Genomic DNA, 20,942 nt, shown 5'->3' with positions numbered 1-20,942 from the left:
TTTGCTTCAATTGGCTTCCCTTTCATCATAGTCTTCATGATAAGAAAGTTGCTCCTTGGAAAATTTCGCTGCCAAGCCTTTTTCTTATTTTTTGAATTTCACGAGGAAGAGCTCCTTATGTGGCATCACTTTACCACCATCTGAAATGCGCAAAACTTCGATTGGTGGAAGCCAGTCCATGAAGATTCTCCCTTCTCTTACGTGCAATTCCCCTCTTTCAGTAAGCATCCAGTATCGGTTATATCTCATTAAGTCAGCGAAACCTATGTGTTATATCCAATCGAAGGCCTTCATTCTAAAAAGAATAATCTTCCTCTTTGATCATAAATGGAAAGTATTCAATTGGAACATGAAAACGTGACTGAATTGGAAAGTGTGCAGGTTTCCTCATAGCAATCAAAATGGTCGATCAATCAGACCATTGACTTTGCCATTAGGGTAGTAGTCAAGCCATCAACTTTGAGGTTTGGTCCGACATAAAAAAATTTCATCGATGGGTTAAGACATAGACACAACTTGAGCACCGATCCGGCATCAAAGGTTTAAAGATAAAAAGACAAACAAAGTTTTTTTTTTTGTAAACAAAGCCCCAGGGCAAACCCAGGGGCAGGGAATGCCCCTTACCTTTTATTCCATACAATGGAATTAATCATAGGGAACTTTGGCACGAAGAAGAACCATCCATGGTTCAGAGTATCTTCCCGGGAAACTCTCCTCTCGGTCAGCAGCTCCTCAGTCTCGAACTCATATGGTCCATTATCCTTGAAACTATCATCTGCGCATCTGGTCTTGAAAGCAATCTCCTCTGGAAAGCCATCACTCAGGCAACTAGTTCATTAGCGAAACCCAGCTAAGGGAATACCCTAACATACAAAGTCAAAAGAGGGTTATGAATGCCATGAGTTCCCCCAAAGCCCGCTGCTGCAACTCCTTTATCTTTTCCTTTATTTACCTATTACAGAGATGGTGCGATTTTCTTCTTTTTTCTTCTTTTTTTAGACTTCAGTATTATGAGAAAGATACGTGATTTGGGATAGAAAGAACCAAATTATTGAAATAAACCTATGTTGATGTTGCACCCACGAAGTATGGAAAGTGCCAAACATTGGGAACTACCCGGGGAGGAGTTAGGAACAGGAACAAGGAGAAGTGAGAACCACTTAAATGGAGGAATCAATTGTATTTCGTCCTAGCCAAGCCAAGAGGAATCGATTTAGCAGTCCATACTAGGCTCCAGGTAGATTTAGGAGTGACCGGCAGTGAATGCCCGGTAGCAAAGGAAGAAAAGGTCTCGGCTTAACTTCTCTAGGATTATGAGATCCGGCATGGGCCCTGGAGGGGGCTGTAATGCCAATGGGGTGGCGGATAGCCAGCGTTTCGGAAGAGTGCTCCATCCTACTAACCGGAAATCAAGATTGACTTCTGTTTCTAAGTATACCCATTCCTGGGGCCCTGGAAGGGTGGTCAGATCACTAGACTTTCAATAGGTGTAGGTACAGGGGGTGTGGCGTATGCCACTGAGTTTCTTTCAAACTATTTCAAATGGATGTTAAAAGTGCATTTTTTAATGGTTATATAACTGAAGAAGTTTATGTTGAACAACCACCTGATTTTGAAAATCATAATTATCCAAATCATGTTTACAAACTTAACAAAGCTTTATATGGTTTAAAGCAAGCCCCTAGGACTTGGTATGAAAGATTAAGCAAGTTTCTTTTGGATAATAATTTCACTAGAGGCCATGTAGATACAACTCTATTTCTGAAAAAGAAAAATAAAAATATGTTAATAGTACAGATTTATGTGATGATATCATTTTCGGTGCTACTAACAATTGTCTTTGCAAAGAGTTTACTGAACTCATGCAGGGAGAATTTGAGATGAGCATAATGGGTGAGCTGAAAACTTTCTTGGGCTTCAAATCAAACAATCAAAGGAAAATCTTCATCAATCAAGCAAAGTACATCAAGGAGATGCTGAACAAGTTTGAGATAAAGACGAATAAAGAAATTGGCACACCCATGAGCTCCTTATGCAAATTAGACAAAGATGAATCAGGTAAAAGCATAAATCAAAAGTTGTATAGAGGCATGATTGGCTCACTTTTATATCTTATAACTAGTAGACCTGATATCATGTTTAGTATTTACATGTGTGCTATACCAATCAAATCCAAAAGAATCACACTTGCTTGCAGTTAAAAGAATCTTTAAGTACTTTATTGGAATAATGAATATAAGATTATGGTATTCAAAAGATTCAAACATAGCTTTAATAGGGTACACTAATGATGGCTTTGCTGGTTGTAAATTAGATAGAAAAAGCACCAGTGGCACATGCCAATTCTTAGAAGAAAACTTAATCTCATGGTTTAGCAAGAAACAAAATTCGGTTGCATTGTCTACGGCGAAAGCCAAATATATTGCAGCTGGAAGTTGGGCCTAAATTTTGTAGATTAAGCAGCAACTTGAGGACTATGGCATTAAACAAAACAAAATTTCATAAATTGTGATAATACTAGTGTCAAAACTTAACTAAAAATCTAATTCAACACTCAAGAACTAAGCACATCGAGATAAGACACCATTTCATAGTAATCATGTTTTGAATGGTGATGTATTGCTTGAGTTTGTGTGTACTGAAGATCAATTAGCTGATATCCTCACTAAACCCTTAAGTAAAGATAGATTTTGTACTCTTAGAAGAGGATTAGGAGTGATTGATCCATTTCAATGACTTATTCATTACTCCTATTGATTTTGATCCTTCAATCTTAAATTTCAATCTAATCTAAGCTTATGATTGTCATATCATTTATTAAAAATCAATTGAATACCTTTTTGATCTGTTTTGGTCCGAAATTTTCTGAATATCTTTGGGCTGGATAGGGCTCAAGCCGACTCGAGGTAAAACTGCGAGCCGACTCGAGGTAAAACTGCGAGTCGACTCGTGCTCGACTCGAGCTTTTGCGCGAGTCGTCTCGAGGATGGGCGGACGACTTTTTTAACCTAGCAGAGACGTCTTCGTCTTATTTTTTCCTCTTTCATCTCGTCCCCCAAGAGTCGTCCCTAGAGTTCATTCCCTTAGGATTTCTCTTCCTTTTCCTTAGATTCTTTCATGATGGCTCCCAAGAGAGCGTCCGCATCCCGCGGGAAGCACCCCCTTGTGGTGGGCAACGCAGAGAAAACGGTCCAAGGTAAGGAACGAGCCGGCTTCATTCCGGAGTTCGCGGCTCCTTCCTCCCTAAGACCAGATCCCTCGCGTTCGTGCGCCGGGAGGGTAATCACGACGGGAGAAAAGTCGATTTCGACTTCCTCTCACGGAAAGGATTCACCCTAAGACATCATCTTAAGGCACAAGGTCTAGAGTCCTTTGTTCACTAAACCTTCCCACTTATCCTGGTCTAGTGAGAGAGTTCTTCAGCACCGCTAGTAGGGGTGGCGTGGCATTACCAGGTGGGTAGCAAATGTCAAGGTAGTCATCCACCGAATCCTCTACTCTCTAGACTCTTGAACCTTCCTAATGTAGGTGCCTCTCCTTTATCACATTCTGATAGGGCTGAGGCTCTTAGGACCATTCTAGATAAGAACCTGAGAGTCCTCTAGAGGAGGTGTCCGCTAATTAGTTAAACGTTGAGATGCGGCTTCTTCTAAGCATCATTGATAGAGTCATTTTCCCCAAAACTGGTCGTTTCGACTTCATCTCTGAGAAAGATCTTGCTGTTATGTATTTACATCATTAAGGAGCTTCCTCTAAACCCTCTCTCAACTCATCTTTCTTCATATTTGTGAAGCCCCAACAAGCTAGGACCAGTCTCCCTTACGGGATGGTCTTCACCTTAATTTTTAGGGACTTAGGATATCTATTTCTAAGGGGGAGCCCTCTCGCTTACTCCGTTTTACGGATTTCGTAGACGAGAGAACCCTTCATAGAATGGGTTTTCATCGAATAGAGGGTGCCTGGATTAGGAACCCATAGACCCTGCTGCTTCTCCTTTTGCTCCACATCTTGATATTCCCCCTACCTCCTCAAAGATTCCTTCTGCTCCCACTAATATTCCCTCTGATTCCACACAAATCCCATCTTCATCTACCTGTGCTCCACCACCATCCACTACTTCTGCTTCTGCTTCCTTCCAATTGAATGAAGATCTGATAAGGACCTTAGTGAGCAGAGTTGCAGATGAAGTGGCTTCAAGAAACCAAGTTTAATTCACAAGATTATCTGAGCAAATCTCTCAGCTACAGGAGAGACAGATTGCTCAGGAGAGAGCCTTGGTGGAGGAGCTTCAAGCATTCAGCGAAGGCTTACTGAGTTAGATAGCCAGATAGATATCTTGGAGTTTTCCAAGAAGGCTGCACTGCTCAGAGGTAGAATAGAAGAATCAACTGACTAGATGCATAATTCCATGAGTGATCTTTACGAACTTCACGAACTTCAGAAGAACAAGTTTTTCTCCATTATTGCTTCTTTGGAGCATATCACACTTGCCTTGGAGCGTCAGCTTAGTGGTCATGCATCTTCATCTAGACCACCCACTGGAGGACGCCCGCTCCACTCACCATTATGAGACCTCCTCGGATTCATCTTCGAAGTGATTGTGATTATGTACTGAATTGACCTAAATTTTGATGTATTTTTGCATACTCAATGTAATACATCTGCATGCAATGAAATTTCCTTTTGAGGCAATTCAATTTTTGTCTTTTCTTGTGCAGTACATTTCTGTCATTCTTCTTTTTTGCTGATGACAAAAAGGGGAAGAAGAAGAAAGAATTATGCAATGAAAAAGGAAGAATTAAGAGAAGAATTAAGTATGGTGGGGATGAATAAAAAACGTTTGGGGTCATGCATTGTTAAAAATTAAAAATTGTTATGCCCTGATACATTGGATGATTGTAGCTCTAATGTAATTGACTGAATCTAGCTCTGATACATTGAATGAATGATGAATTAAAGCATAAATTCAGATTGAGAAGCTTTTAATAGTAAAGAATGAAAAGAATCGAAGAAAATTGAAATCCTATAGAGATAAGACAATAAGTATATGACTAAAAGCAATTCATTAAGTGAGTATAAGCAAAACAATTGATGTTTGATCCAACAATTGACTAGTTTCAAAAAACTTTCATTACATTTGAATGCAACCCTAGAATTCAAAGCATCATGATTATCACAACTCCACTGTACGATAGAAGGGATCTGAGTCTCCGATGAACAGGCTGTACACATCATTCTATGTGATCCTTTCGGTCTGCCTCTCGTAGTCAATAATGTATAACAACATCCAAAGCTCATTACAAATTTACAATTCTTGACAAGATATGGGAAACTGGTGGAAGGAAACTGCACTTAGAATTCTTCTCATCATGTCTATGCAAAAAAATATTGTTTATTGCCCTCCAATGAATCTAATTTTGCATGGAAAACACGATCTTCAATACTAATATGACCTCATGTATGCATGGGAGAAAAATCTAGGGAAAAATGTTATCTTCACTTTTACAATTAGACTATATAGGCCATAACAAGGAACGTGAACCAATGCCAAGCTTAAGTACCTGCAAGATAAGTTAGCCATCTGAATCTCGCGTAGAATGAAAAAAGAGGAGGAGAACTGAAAAAGATGATGCTTACCACAGTGGTGCCCAGCGAGTTGAGAGCTCAAGAAAAGGGTATGGCCACCTGATGAGGTGCCAATTATTAACATCATATTACCTCCAAATTGGAGGATATGCAAAAACCTAACTCTCAATTAATCAAAAACTAATATGAAGCATGTGTAGCATGTTCGAACTTTAAGATGCTGAACCGTAAAGAGATAAATTGCATTACTAAATGTAGAATAAGAACTACATTCAACTAACTGCATTTGATGCATAAGTTTTTGAGGAAATATTCTATCCATGCTATTGCATAAGAAAATAATTTGTCCAGGGAGATAAGGCTCAAAATGTTGTATCATCCCATACGTTGTAAAATGTGATTAAGATTGCCAAATTCATGTGTGTTTATAGTTATGCATATGTCGATATCACGAAGGAATAGCTGCATCCTTCAGTGGAAAAGAAAAGTACTTTACCATGAAAAACCACAGCGTGCAAAACCCACTGGAAAATTACATATATACAACTCCAGAGAACGAAATACGCCATACAGAACCAAGGAAAAGGCTGAAAAAGATATTTTAAGATTCACTTGTATAGTGTCAAACAGAAAATACTATAGTAAGTGATCGACTTTCCATTAGCAAAATACTGACCAGGCTATTGAGGGCGGTGTCAAGCACAAGAAAAACAAGATTCAAAGAGTGCATGCAACCCATGACCTGCCAAACAAAGCTCAACAAGATGAGCAAAAGAACAAACATGGCAAGATAAGGATTCTTGAACATTTTATAGTTTCTTGCAGAGCCATGAAGGAAATAACAGAGGATTCTCATATATGACAAAGTAGTCCAATTCAAATTGTATACCAATTATTCATTGCCTTCACCTTTTTTATTTTCTTGTCCAGGTGTTTAGCCTTTACAACACTATGACCATCATCAAGAGTTCAGGACTAGTTTTACGGTTTCTTGTTAGCTCGCTACAAAGCTGTCGTGCCACCTTCTCTCTCTCTCCCATTTACATCGCACTCTCTCCCCCACATGACCATCACCTTCCCCCAGTCAACCCACAAAAAGGAGACCCTGCACCATTATTTTTGGAAGCCCCACCAACTCCTCCTCTGGTGATGCCCCGCCATCATTTCAGCCTGTATCCTACATCCCACCACCTTCTCCAGGACCACGTCTCCCATTTTGTGTTTTTTAGCATCCAGACACCTGTAATATTATGTTTCATGTCGAAAAGTACAATACTGACAATACCATCCCATTCTACCAGTATTTAACTCCATGATTATGGGTCTAATAGTCGAAAATGGCACTCAAGTTAGAGTTTGTTTATTCAGCATAAATGGAGGAATTATTTTGCCAACAAAAGTGGAATCATGAAAGACTAATGAGAGGATTTTGTTGGCCGCATTCACACCCGTCGCGTGTGAGCCGCCGTTGTACCAAAAAAAAAAGACTAATGAGAGGGCAGGTAATGAGAAGGCAGGGGACAGTGCTCGAGTCTCAAAAAGGTTGTGAAAACCCTTGATCAACCATAATTTGATCCCTATGCATGAGACTATTTGATCCCCGGTGCCCTACCCCCTTCACACAAGAACCCATGAACAATTAAGAACATACACGCAGCTATCCCCTCCTCTCATCCCATGCATGTCGCAGTCTATCTGGCTTTCCTCTCTCCACCACCCTCGTCATTGCCCCTGACTAGGTTAATCTAGATTCAAAATTATAGACAAACTTTTAAAAGATAAGAACCTAAAATTCAATATGACATAAAATAGTAAAATGGAACGTACTTCCAAGAGCAACATAAATTAAAGCGGCCTCAATCAAAATCAACATTCACGTGCATAACAATATAGTTGTGTTCAATCTGTTGACAGAGGAAGGGATAAAAACAAGGGCACCTTGATAGAACAGGAGCATGTAGAGAGTTAGTTCTAGTGTTATATTGACCAAAGCATGCTCTTGTGACATAAATGAAAATATACCAAGACAGGTAAACCTGAGATGCACATGGATCAACATGTTGACCACTAAGAGAATCCACATAGTCCAACACACAAAATGAGCACAGCAGACAAAAACACAGGTTGATGCATGACAAAAAGAAAAACGAACAGCGACAATAAAAAATGAGCAGGCAAAAGTAGAGTTTGAGCAGCACCATAGATAATAAACTGGTGGAGAACCAACTGAAATGATATAGGCAAGTGCATTAAGATCTAAGGAGAGATTAGTCAGAATAGAGACTTGGATATGTATCAAGGGTTAAGAATTAAGGAAAAAAATAAAAATAACACAAACCCTGGTTAGATGTAGGAATGAGAAATGTTGACACCAATTGCGGATGTAGCTGTTAATGCTAAGCAGTGGTGAAGAATGATTGATGATATCATCCCAAAGGAGCTAACATAATGCTTGCTGGCTATTTTGTCATAATGTCTTAAACATGATCCCCATGCTACATTCAATACTTTGGTATATTACACTTATATTAAGACTATCATGCAGTACCACTGGATATAACAACGTATTGCGAAGAAATAAAAGCAAAAGTAAAACCGGCTGACTAGAAGTCTCACATTATAGAAGAAGTCGAATGAATAAAAGACCAACTAGCTTGTGATGTTTTGATATAAAGACTAATTATTCCCAAGAAGCTGCAATGAACTAGCTCTTTCTATTGTTTAATGTTAATTGGTCTGTCTAACTTTATTATCTACTATTGCCCTTCAACACTGCTTCTTTTTTATTTGCTTTATTTGTATACACATGGTAAAATACGTATTCAACAATATCAGATTTACATGTAGAATGAAGAAAAAGCTTTGCTCGTGCAGATGTATTCCATGAAGTCAAGAAGCTCGAAGAGATCTGCTTGTGATGTTTCACCAGGCCACCCTCGCATCAGATAATGACTTGAAGTGCTATCCTTAACCAGTTGACATGTAAACTTTGGATTATGATGTTGTCTTACCTCCCAAAACTCGGAAGAGCATGGGTATATTTTTTTCATTATTTACCACCAGTAGTACAAGAAAGATAAATGTACCTTTCATGAAAAACTATTATTAAGGTTAACAAATATCTCATAACATGCCTGCCTCTATATATCAATTAAAACATTTACTAAAAGCACCAACTTAAGTATATCAAAATAAAAAAGCAAACAACTCACCAGCTTTCATGATTAGTTAGGCTTAGAAGCAGAGTGATCAAGCATTTAGCTTTTTATTACAAAGATGATTCAAGTACTGGGTACGCACCAGGTCCAGACTGAAATTCTCTGCTGACAAAAATGGTACCAGGAGAACCCAAAAGATGACATCCGTCAACACAACAGCACCTGCACTAGTCTGTTCAAGTAAATGGATCAATTTTAATGATTAAACCCATTAGAATAACTAAATCAATAAAAAACAATCAGACAACAGGATAATTGTTAATTTTTCATGAGCTGCAGAAAATCATAATATTTCGATCTTTTTAGTGAACTTTAATCTATACTTGCAAATATGGAGTCTGTTATTTAATATTGAAATTGAGGGTTGTTTGTAAAAGCATCAAGACTCATAGGTAACAATTAGTGAACTGTGGATCTAACATGATAGTTCACAGTTATTAGATACCAACCTGATAAGTGACTTGCATAATGTATCCCCAAAATCCAGCTTTTTGCTCATTCTCTCCTTGCTCATAGTAGCTTTGCAATTTGATTGTTTTCCTGTTTCTATTTGGCCCAGAATTCATCGCAGGCCTATTCTCTTCACAATCCCTTTTAATACATTCATCAGCCTCCTCTATTTCAGTAACACGTTTTGAATAAATCCAGCAGCCATGAGCAGATATTGAAGTGGCAATCTATTGCAGGAAAGAAATCATTAGGCTAAACGACTTGTATATGATAAAAGAATGTGAGTGGTCATGCATTCTGCAATAAAAGACTCATCATTGCTATCAAAGCACTCTCAGCATGAAATCTTAATATAATAGTACGAAAGAGTGAGATATCGAAATATACCAGAAAATAGATGATGACTAATGAAAAGGTCCACCTGCAAATCATTCGTCCAGAAAAGAAGAGTTTAGACAATTCTCAATAAATTAAACAAAGACCATAGCTACGATTTCTTATCTGATTCAATTAATATATGTATAAAAATGTGATTTATCAAGTGAGTCTAACTTAAAGCTAGGTAGTTACAAATATCGGCATGGAATGGAGTATGGATACTACCCCCAACTTTCATATCATCTTTACATTTTATAAAGCAGTAAAAGTTAATCGAACAGATAAACATGAGAACATAAGCAAGAAGAAGTAAAGTGGCACACCTACTGATTAATTAATCAATCAAAGCCCATGGTAGGGAAGAGAAACTATAAAATGACAACAACTTCAACCACTGGGAAGGGAAGCAGATGAAAAGCATAAGCTTGGTGGTCTAAATGCCAAACTGATACACGATTGCAAGCACCCTCAGCCTAAAAGAATAAGATGAAACCAATAGCTTCAGGTACATCATTGGCAAAGGATTGCAAACTTTTCCCTTGTTATCATGTAATGCACAATTTCAAGCTAGGGCCTAAATGACGAAGTCAAATTTCTAAGATACTCCATATACTGAGCTCCAAATAAAAAACTGCATTCTTAGCCATGATAGACTGGTAAAAGCTCAAAAATCCTCTCTTAAAATGTGATAAATAAATAGCTGCAGAAATAAGGCACGAACCACAAGGACAGCAAACAATTCTACTGATTCACTAATATAGGTCTACAAATGCTAGTGGTCCAAGTTTTCTCTTCAAGAGAGTAAAATATAGTTTGTCGGCAACAACCTTTGGGACAATTCATCAAAGACTTAAATTAGTTGAGTTGAAACAGCAGCGCACAAGCATTACCATAACCATGACCATCATGCCTTGTCCCAACTATTTGGCTCGGCTTTGAGAATTATCATTCACCAAGTATTCCTCTTTAGATCTATCTATCACGCTACTTCAAGCTTTTTTTAGATCCCTTTTCACAATCCGTCCATGTTACCTGAGGTCTTTTCCTTTTCTCCTTCCCTTGAATCCTCCAACTCATACCTAGTCTTGTAAAATCCTTGGACTTTTAAGTCACTACAACCATGATGCAGTTCTGTGCAGACCATATATGATCCATATAAAGCCAAAACAACAAAACAGGACAACTGGAGGGCAATTCAGGAAGCTTCTGGGATCAGTTCTATACTACCTGTTAAAAAGTTCTAATTTTTAACTCTTATTTGCACATATAACAATATTAAAAAGCACCAATCTGCGGTGAAATTATGCACACTGGATTTACAGACCAGAAAGACTGGAATTGGTTTCTGTTACGGAAAAAGTTCAAATTTTTAGCATTAATTGGCACAAATAAGTTATTATAAGCAGAAAATTGAGAAAAAATCCTGCACTTTCGATTACTACCAGAAGAACTCGAATCTAATAGGGCTTACTGAGTGTAGAGTAGAAGGCGAAGGCGCCGTCGAAGAGAACCATCTGGTACAGCAAGCAGGACAAGACAACGAGTGCAAGTCCTCGACAAGCTAAGAGCCAGAGGGGATTCGCCCCCTTCCAGCACGGGATCCATAGATCAACGGCTGTCAGAGGATCTGCCCTCGCTCTAGGGATCACGGCCATCGCCACGGCGGCGGCGGAGTCGATGATCAGAAAGCAGACGGGCACTTGCCATCGAATCCAGTAGCCCAGCCCTCCCTCCTCGCCGTCCGCCATGATCGCCGGCTGCCGGAAACCCTAGGTCTCCGCCGGCGGAGAGAACGACGGAGAAACCCCTCAAATATTTTTCCTTTCAAATATTTTTCTGAAAAATTGATATATAACATCCGAGAAATTGATTTTTGCATGCTCCATTAGTCATAAAAAAAAAGTGGTCCGTGGCTTATACCTGGCTGAGCATCTATTTTTTTATTATTATTATATTAAATAAATGTCATATTTTTAATAAAAAATTAAACTATTCCACAATTAAAACTCTGTCTCTTAATATTTGGTTTTCTAGTTTCTTAGGACTCAGTTTTGTTTGCGGAAAAAAAAGAAGAAAAAAGTATGATCAGCAGAAAAACTAAAAAGAGTTTTCCATTTAATTTGAGATTTCAAAAGAGAGAGATAAAAAAGTACCATTCTCATGAAAATAAGATTTTCATATTTCGTAGAAAAAAAAATCTACGAGGACTCGTTTGGTTTGTGAAAAGATTTTTTTCTTACTAAAATATTGTTCTTAAAAAGATGATTCATGAAAATATGTACTTAAAAAATTGTTTTGGCATGTTTAGTTGATCATATGAAAGTCACACATTTCAAAGTAATTTATATTTGGTTGAGCATTTACTTTCTTAGAAAAACTGGATGAAATACATATTATATCTCTGTCTTTTTTTGCTTTAACGGGTTAATCATACAATGCGTGTACGAACACACTAATAAAATAAGAAAATACAAGTTTACGGAGTGTCCGAGGCAACTCCCCCTCTCCTAACCATAGGGTACTCCTTCTATGATTAGCCACATAAGCAGCCACCCAATCGGCAGCCTTGTTGGCCTCTCTAAATACATGCTTGCCCTGAAAGGCCCCACCATCCCTCATTATCATCCAAATATTCCGGAGCAAAGGGGGTCCGAACTTGTATCTCTCGGACCCCTGGATCCAACTAATCACTGTGGTCGAGTCGCCCTCCAGGATGACCGAACTGGCATGTAGTACTCACCTCGCATGTTGAAGGCCCACCCAGGCAGCCCTCAACTCCACTCTGGGGACTGAAATGTCGAATAATTGACAGCCGCCCGCTGCCACCACCCTGGAGTACAGATTTTATATGACAAAACCCGCATCTCCCCTCGTGCCTCCGTTCAAAACAACCCCATCGAAGTTGACCTTAAGGAAACTTGGGAGTAGGGGCTCGCAGGTGAAGAACACCATCTGAGAGGCTGCCTGAGAAGAGAGAGAACCTCAGGTATCCCGAGCTATCAAAGGTCCATCAAAAAGGAAAGTGTGATTGATTTAACGGCTTCTTGCACCTGGGCGTGCTCCGCCACAAACCTCGGTGACAGCCTGCGCTCACCAAAAGTACGAACGTTTCTTACTAGTTAGATCTAATACGCTATGCAAGTCGCTCTAACGGCCTCCTGGCGTGTTTGTGGACTACCCGAACACTAGTGAATCACTTGTAGGAATTACACCATCTAGCTCCAGGCCTCCCGTGGAGTCCCTGCCCACTGCCAAGTCAACCTCGCCCATGCGCACTGAAACAGCACGTGGTCCACCATCTCATCAACACCACACCTCCCGTACTTGGAGGGATCCTCAACCCACATCTACTCAGTACTGCTCTCGTCGGAAGGCGTTCCCAAACCACCTTTCATAAAAAGAGTGCCACCCTCGGGTGAAGACCGAATCTTCAGATCCAAGTGCAGTCTGGCCCTGCCTCATACTCCCACTGGATAACATAGGAGAGATCCCCCAACCTAACGCTGGTCCTGCACGAGGTGCCCCAAACCCTGATACTGGTCCCGCACAATCCGAGGCCGGGAGAGACCGGACCCTCTCGGCAAGATGCGCCCTAAACAATTGTCGTAGCTTGGTCTCATCCAACTCTGCCCCTCCTGGTACTAGGAGGTCGCACAACTGCTGTCCCTCTACTGCCACAGCATCAACCGTGGTCGGCCGACTCCTCAAAAGAAAGGCATCCATCTACGGGTTGCCGGCCACATCGATGCTCTGCCCATCACCTATTATATCCTTAATAAACGGAAATACTCTACCTATGGATTTTGATGGCTTAAGGATACTTTAAAAAAAAAAGATCCCAATTTCCAAACAGTGAGTATATAGCTTTTCCATGTCCCTTATGGTTTTTCTTTCCCATGAAATCTAAGAATCTTATTCTAATGGGAATACTACTTTTCCATCTTTCTCATTTGAAAACTTCAACCAAATAAGAGGTATTTCTTTATTTTTTCGTTGACTATACTTTTTTTTCTTCTTTTTCCATGAACGAAATGAATCCTCATAGAAATGGAAAAGTTACTTTTCTACCGATTGGGAATTGAGATTCTTTTTCTTTTTGAAAACTACTCTTAAGTCATCCAAATCCGTGGATAAGGCTTTTTCCTTCATTAAGGGCATAATAGATCTTTCACACAACTTTCCAAAAAAAGTAAATACTCAACCAAACATAAGCCACTCTATAATATACCAATTTTTCATGGTCAACCAAACATGCTAAAACTATTTTTTCAGGCATTATATTTCTAAAAATCAGCTTTTCAGAAAAAATATTTTCGTAAGTAAAAATTCTTCCTATGAACCAAACGAGTCCGAAAAGCTTTGGCATACTTTTGAAAAAAAAAAATTATCCCAATTTCCAATCATAAGAATTGACCTTTTCATGTCCTATGTGGATTTTTTTCATAAAATATGAAAATCTTATTCCTATATAAAAGCTATTTTCTCATCTCTCTTCTTTAAAAACTCTAATCAAGCATGAGGTATTTCTCCATTTTTCCATTGACCATACTTTTTCTCTCCTCTTCCTGCGAACTAAATGAGTCCTACATGCATGCATCATGCACTCCATGTTCGCAACATTTGGAGAAGTTATATCCTACATCTTATGCACCATGTGGCTGTGCACCACATAATCATAGATAAGCTGATTGGCATGATGCATAGCCATATTGGTGCACATGGTATAGAGTATAATATCTCCAGCACTAATATTAAGAGGTGGGACAAAAATAAATTTTGAATTAAAAATTAATTAAGATAGTAGATCATTTTCAAATAGCGCTAATCATGAACCAGACTTGGGCATAGAAAAGATCAAATTTTGAATTGATGCGGCTCAAAGTCTAATTAAAAATGAATAAAGTTTAAACCCGAGGTCTGCCCGGGACCACCTCTGTTCTCAAATAAGACCTGTGTACCAAAAGCTATGTCGCACGTCTCTACCGTTTCATCTCTAGCTCTTCCTAGACATTGCCGAGGTCTTTCACTATTTCAATTATTGGACTATTGTGGGTGGGTCGAAACATGCCACAATTAATCATCGTACGCCTTACAATCAGACCCATAATCTTCTCCACTAGGAAATGCAATTAACTAGGAAGTAAGGAATAAAATTATATACCATCCCAGAACAAAGCAAAGGCAGAAGAAATAGTGGGCATTTAAAAGCCTTCGCTTTTTAAACTTCTAGTGACGCTTTATTTTGATTACGAACATGCATAAAAGCTCTTAACAAAGATTTGTTATTGAGAACCAGAATACACAAAATGCGCTTTGAAATCTCAACACAAACTATTTCAAGCATTCTACCAGACTTTATTCTAAATCATTATCACCAAGAATTCACCTAGTTAATCTCCAAATGCATGCTTCAATAGTTAATATCCAATCGTTTTATAGGCTGGGAAGGGGTAGAGAAGAAGGGGCAAAAGACAGCACAAAAATTAAACAAGGAAACAATTAAGCATGCATCACATCTACTCTACTCCCACTTCTAGGTAGAACGCAAAGGATTACATACATACTCGGTATAGTACAACATGATGCCGAAGTCGTAAGTCCTTATATCCCAGAATAGGACGGCGGCCATGGTGACGACAGCGGCGAACCTAAGCCCGAGCAGGAACACAGGGTGAACTCCTCGCCACCGGCTCATCCATAGCTGGCATGAGCCCACGTAGCTGGTCATGGGCCCATCTCCGGTTGCCAGCAAGCTCTCATGCTTGGCATCATCGTCTCGGCGCCGCCCTTGTTCGCCGGCTAGTATTGCCCATAGGGAGCCGGCGACTGCTCCAACGACGACGGCGAGGCAGAGGAGGTGATACCAGTGGACCGAGAAGGCCATCAGGGGCCTTCAAGGCAAAGGGCGCCTATATCACTATGCTATGGCTGGCTCTCTCTCTTCTCTCTCTATCTAACTATCTATCTGCAAGCTGGTACTGTGTGGTCTGTGGAACCACGTTGGGATGTTTCTGGCCTATGTGGCCACCACCACCGACACTTCGATATTTTGACAGTTACTTCTGAGAACAGCCTTGATTGAGGTATGCTGTTGGGGCAAAAAAAAAAAACTTACACGGATCTTTGCAAATAAATAAATAAATAAAATGATGGCCCACTTATGGAAGATGTGGAGATGAAATATTTGGGCAGGGTTCTATCTTTCGCGCAAAAAAAAAAAATTCACCTTTCTTCATAGGAATCCACCCTTCGATTGCATAAGGTTGCTTTGTGATCCATACGGATGGATGACTAAAAAATTTTGAGATGCTTTTGAGACTTGTGCAGAATGAGATCTAACAATTAATATTGTGAAGAAAAATCAGTCATCCTTTCACGCGAAAGACATCCCAATTGATTGCCTTTATCCCATATTAATAGATCTTGTCACACGAGATTCACATGAAAGGAAGCATAGATTGCTGCAAGTCCACCACTATATTAGGTGCACTATTATTATTTTTTTCACCTAACCAAGAAATAAATGTGGTATAATATATGTCAAAATGGAATTACATACACGTGAAAAGATTAACCTCATCGCCATATGTGTTGGATGTAGGGCTTTTGCACTATGATATTAGAAATTATCTACCACCTATAATTCACGTTAATTATTTGAGAGAATGAAGTAGGGGAAGGAAGGGCATCACAAAGATAAAAAATTCTCAGGAGAGCTTAAAAGATAGTTAATTGGCTGCAATAGACGGTGGTCACCGCAACTTAATGATAACCTTGTGTAAATATTCATCTCAACTATATTATGAAGCAAATGCCTCAAGCCAGCCTGCATAAGGCTGCACTCAAATGCCTAAAGCTTCTCATACTTCTTTTATTTTTCTATGCTTTCCACAAAGTCTCAAAGTGAGAAAAGCAATTGCACAAGAAACAACCCAAAAAAATATATTGTAGGCTTTAAGCTAACTCCTCATATAAAATGACATACTCCTAGCTCAAAAATACTGAAAAAGCCAAGTCGAAATTGATAAATCCAGTCTATTTTAAGAAATCTTGGCTTTTAAGAGTAGGGAGAAATCTTTAATGAGATCGAGAGGTCATAGCTGGCCATATTGACTCTTGGACTCTTAAGATATTGGACTCTCAACTTGTGATTCATAAATTTTGAATAAGAAAAGTGGTTTTTTTTTTACTAATCACATGCAAAATTTTGTCAATATTGCATATTGAATCTCTCCTTATTCCTATTTACAACTCAATCCCGAAAGCTCCTGTTAGGGGAAAAACTAAGTTATCCCAGAACGACCGGAAGGCGCCGGACCTGCGGACGCCCGACCTGGAGGCGCCCAACCTGAAGGCGACTAGCTCGGCTTGGCGTCCGATCAGACGCTGGACTCCGAGATGCCCCGTCAGAACATTCGACCTCAGTCTAATCTCCTTCGGGAGCCTAACTTCAAAAGCCCGACCTCACCACTCACCTACTACTGTTACCCCCTTCCGTAGTTCAACTGGAGACCATACCCTACATCGCCGCCAACAATTAATGCACATGACCTGTACTGATCTCCGGTTCACTCAACCATTAATGCGCATGGCCTGTACTGACCTCCGGTTCACTCAACCATTAAAGCGTATGACCTCTGCTGATCTCCGGTTCACTCAACAATCAATGCATGTGTTATCTACGGATCTCAAGCCCTTCACTGCCGGCAGTTGAACCACTTCGCCACGTCCGATCAGCCACGACGGCTCACTGACTCTGGTCTGATCTCCCACAATACTATATTAATGCACACGATCGTGTTCAATCGGAGAAAAAACCATTGGCCCCGCCACTTCACAGGTAATACAATCCCCCTCTATAAAAGGAGAACCCCTCTGTTTTAGAAGGGGTTGGATTCCAAAACCCAGAAAAGCATACCTCTTCCCTCCTCTTACACATTAGCCCCCTCTGACTTAAGCATTGGAGGGCCGGTTTACACATTAGCCCCCTCTGACTTAAGCATTGGAGGGCCGGCGCCGGAAACCCCGGCCACCGGCTTCTTGCAGGTCTTCCGGAGGACGTCATCCGCCGACGGACCACCTCCTCCTGCCATTCCAGCATCGGAGCTCCTCCTTCTCAGCCGACAGTCACCCCCGGGTCCAATTTCCAGCAACAGTTGGCGCTAGAGGAAGGGCCCGAGTTGTGGCTATGAAGTTGAGAAGTAAAGGAGCCTCCAATGCTTCCCGGCACCTTCCACCAAGTTCTGGACACTCCGTCCAGAACTCGCCGCCTTTGGTCGACCCGATTCCTCAAGTCCAGCCGGAACAGTTCAACATCCTGGTGCAGCAGGTCCAGGCTTTGGCCGCCGCCGTCCAAGGCCTGCGGCGTTAGGAAGCCTCACCTATGCTACCTCCACAGGCCCAGGTCCAGCCAGTGTCTCCTCCAAACTGATCGGTTCTTTCAATTTCAAAAATAAACCACGCAATAGCACGTATTCTATAGGATAGTGATTACGGGTGTCGGTCCACAGGGATTGAAGAATAAGTTATTTTTCTTTTTAAAAATAAATCAAGAAGAAGGATTTGCTAACTTGATTTAACTAAATTAATCTATGAGTACGAATTGAAATTTATCAAAGTAGATAGATCTAGGGTTTGGAATCCACCGCGTAGCATTGCATTAGGGACTGTGTTCTTAATTTTTATCTTTTGGAGAGGCATGCAAATTGGCTACAAGCCTTTTAAAATAAAAGCATAAAGAGTGTTAGGAAGATCCATCTTCGGTGTAGCATGAAGTGTCTACCTAAGTATGCTAATCTAGGATGCAGCACACTTCATCTTCCTAGGCATGAATCATCTTAGACTACTTTAGCAAACATGATTAGTAACTAGCATGCTCAAAGTTTAAATATCATAAAGGAATATTTCATTGAAAATAAGAATTTAAACAAGCTCCAAAATAATAATAAAAATAAGAACTACAATGCCCTGATACATTGCTAGGGCTTCATCCAGCCCTAGACTAGACGTTTAGCCGCGCATGGCTTCCGGATGACCTCCCTGTTGGGAACCCGCCCATGCCGCTGATATTTCAAAAATAAAATCAGATGGCAGCGGAATCGGCATGTGCGGGATCGACGTTCATCGCATGAACGTTGTTTCATGAACCGTTCGTAGTTAGGCAAGAATTAAAAACTTTTAAAACATTTAGAAGATCAGATCTTCACCTTGTGCGGGTAGATGATCACCGCAAACTGAAGTTCGTGGTCTAGGATGAAGGTTCGCTTGAAGCCGTTCAAGTGTCCGGCCTCTACGGGTATCCACACGAAGCAGGATCCGATCCAAGCTCTCTATCTCACCGGGGTGCTAGCTCCCTTGCAGAGATAGCTTTTGATGGCTGATTTTCTCTCTTTCAATCAACCCTTGATTGTGCTTGAGAGGAGGAAGAAGAAGGATGAAGAAGAGGAAGAAGAAGAATCCCCACGCAGCCTTCTTTTCTTCCTTGCGTTGGAACAAGGAGGAGGGAAGAAGATGGCCGCCAAGCTTCTTCTTTTCACCTTGCTTTCGGCTGATCCAAGAGGAGAGGAGAAGGGGGCGTACGGCAGCAAGGAGGAGGGGGTTCTCTTCTAGGGCGCCGGCCCCCTTTGCCCCTTTTTATAGCCATCTAGGGTTCCTACAATTTAGGAACCCTAGATTAGATGCCTAAGAGGGGGCGCCGGCCCCCTCTCTTCTCCCTTCACCACATGGAAAGGGGAGGGGCTTATGCCCCTCCTCATGGTAAACCCTAATCCACATTAGGTAGGGATTGGAATGCCCTAATGTGGTCAAGCCCTAATCCAATTAGGCTTAGCCCAAGGGTGAACCAATTTGGATCCAATCTAGGTAAGTCCTAATCCAATTAGAACTTAAATCAATTTTGACTCAATTGAACTCTTCAATCCTAATCCAATTAGGAGTCTTATTGATTTATTATATTAATAATTAATTGTGACTTAAGAAACCCTAATCCAAATTAGGACATATTTAATTTTAGTCCTAATCCAATTAGGACTCTATTTGAATCCGAAGTCCTAATCCGATTAGGACTCTAGGAATCCTACTCCAAGTAGGAATCCAATTTTGATTCAAAACTCCTAATCTCATTAGGATTGCAGGAATCCTATTCCAAATAGGAATCCCAGTCCTACTCCAACTAGGATTCCCGGTCCTAATCCAATTAGGACTCTAGGAATCCTACTCGAAGTAGGACTCTTGTTTCAAGTCCAATTAATTAATTTCCTTTCCTTTTTCAACTTCTTATCAATCGAATTGATTACTCGTGATTCATAATCACTCTTCAACCATCGGATCGGTCAATACTTCTAGTGTGTGTGACCCCATAGGTTCTATTCTGACTGGTAGTGAGATATATTGCGATCTCTATCACTATATCATTGAAAACTTCTTTCAATGGGTTGGAACGATTCCAACTCTACTCATTAGGGTTTATCGATCATCGAGATAATCCCTGTGAGTCCCACCATCCACCAGTGACACCTAGCAGCATGTAGCGGCTACCCAGCAGAATGGAATGATGAACCTCTAGGTGCAGTTAACATGTGATACAGTCCTACTATCGTGGATCCCTACAGGACGGAGGTCATGGACAACTCGTCAAACCCCATCGTCTGTCATATGTCAAGATTTATTCGACTCGAGTTCGATAGTGGAAAACTCTTTCTCCACTTTATATTACTGCCCTGGCCAAGGTCTTAGAAATCAGTCTAACAAATCACATAGGATCACTCCTCTTCTATCAAGGTCGATAGATTCCTTATAGGTGCATACCCTACTCCTACAGTGAACCTACTGCAGCCAATCTACACTGCATGGACCCATATGGCTAGAGACCATGTATGTGTGCAGTCAAACTACAATAACCTCACTGTGAGTAGCCGAAGCACCGCAGGTCAAAGGACCAGTCACACTACTGCAACATCAAGCAAGTCACTGACGAGTGGATAGACATCCAAGTGACTTCTTGTCTTGGTCACGCTCAGTACCCTTGTTCTCTAACAAGCACCTGCACTATCACTTCAGTGTCCCTACACTGTGGACTCAAGTCTCGTCCATCCAGAAGGAAAGTGATCTGTGCACTGATCGGATCGATCACCGTCCTCGTGATGATCCATTGATCAGGAGCATTTAGAAATTAATCACCAATGATACATGGCTCAAATTCTCAACTCTTGAGAATATGCATCATCATCTTATTAATTTCTTGGACGATTCATAGACACATAAATAATATGAATGAAAAGATGCCTTTTATTTATTCAATAATAAATAGTC

General features: G+C 40.5%; 1 pseudogene; it reads right to left on the bottom strand.

The window, feature by feature from the left end:
- Positions 1–5,167: 5,167 nt before the first annotated feature.
- Positions 5,168–15,624, bottom strand: LOC103698499 (annotated as a pseudogene).
- Between the last annotated feature and the right edge of the window lie 5,318 nt (positions 15,625–20,942).

Source organism: Phoenix dactylifera, unplaced genomic scaffold (genome assembly GCF_009389715.1).
Source record: "Phoenix dactylifera cultivar Barhee BC4 unplaced genomic scaffold, palm_55x_up_171113_PBpolish2nd_filt_p 001124F, whole genome shotgun sequence".
Taxonomy (NCBI): domain Eukaryota; kingdom Viridiplantae; phylum Streptophyta; class Magnoliopsida; order Arecales; family Arecaceae; genus Phoenix; species Phoenix dactylifera.
The sequence above is the reverse complement of the archived record's forward strand: the minus strand, read 5'-3'. Positions and strand labels throughout refer to the sequence as shown.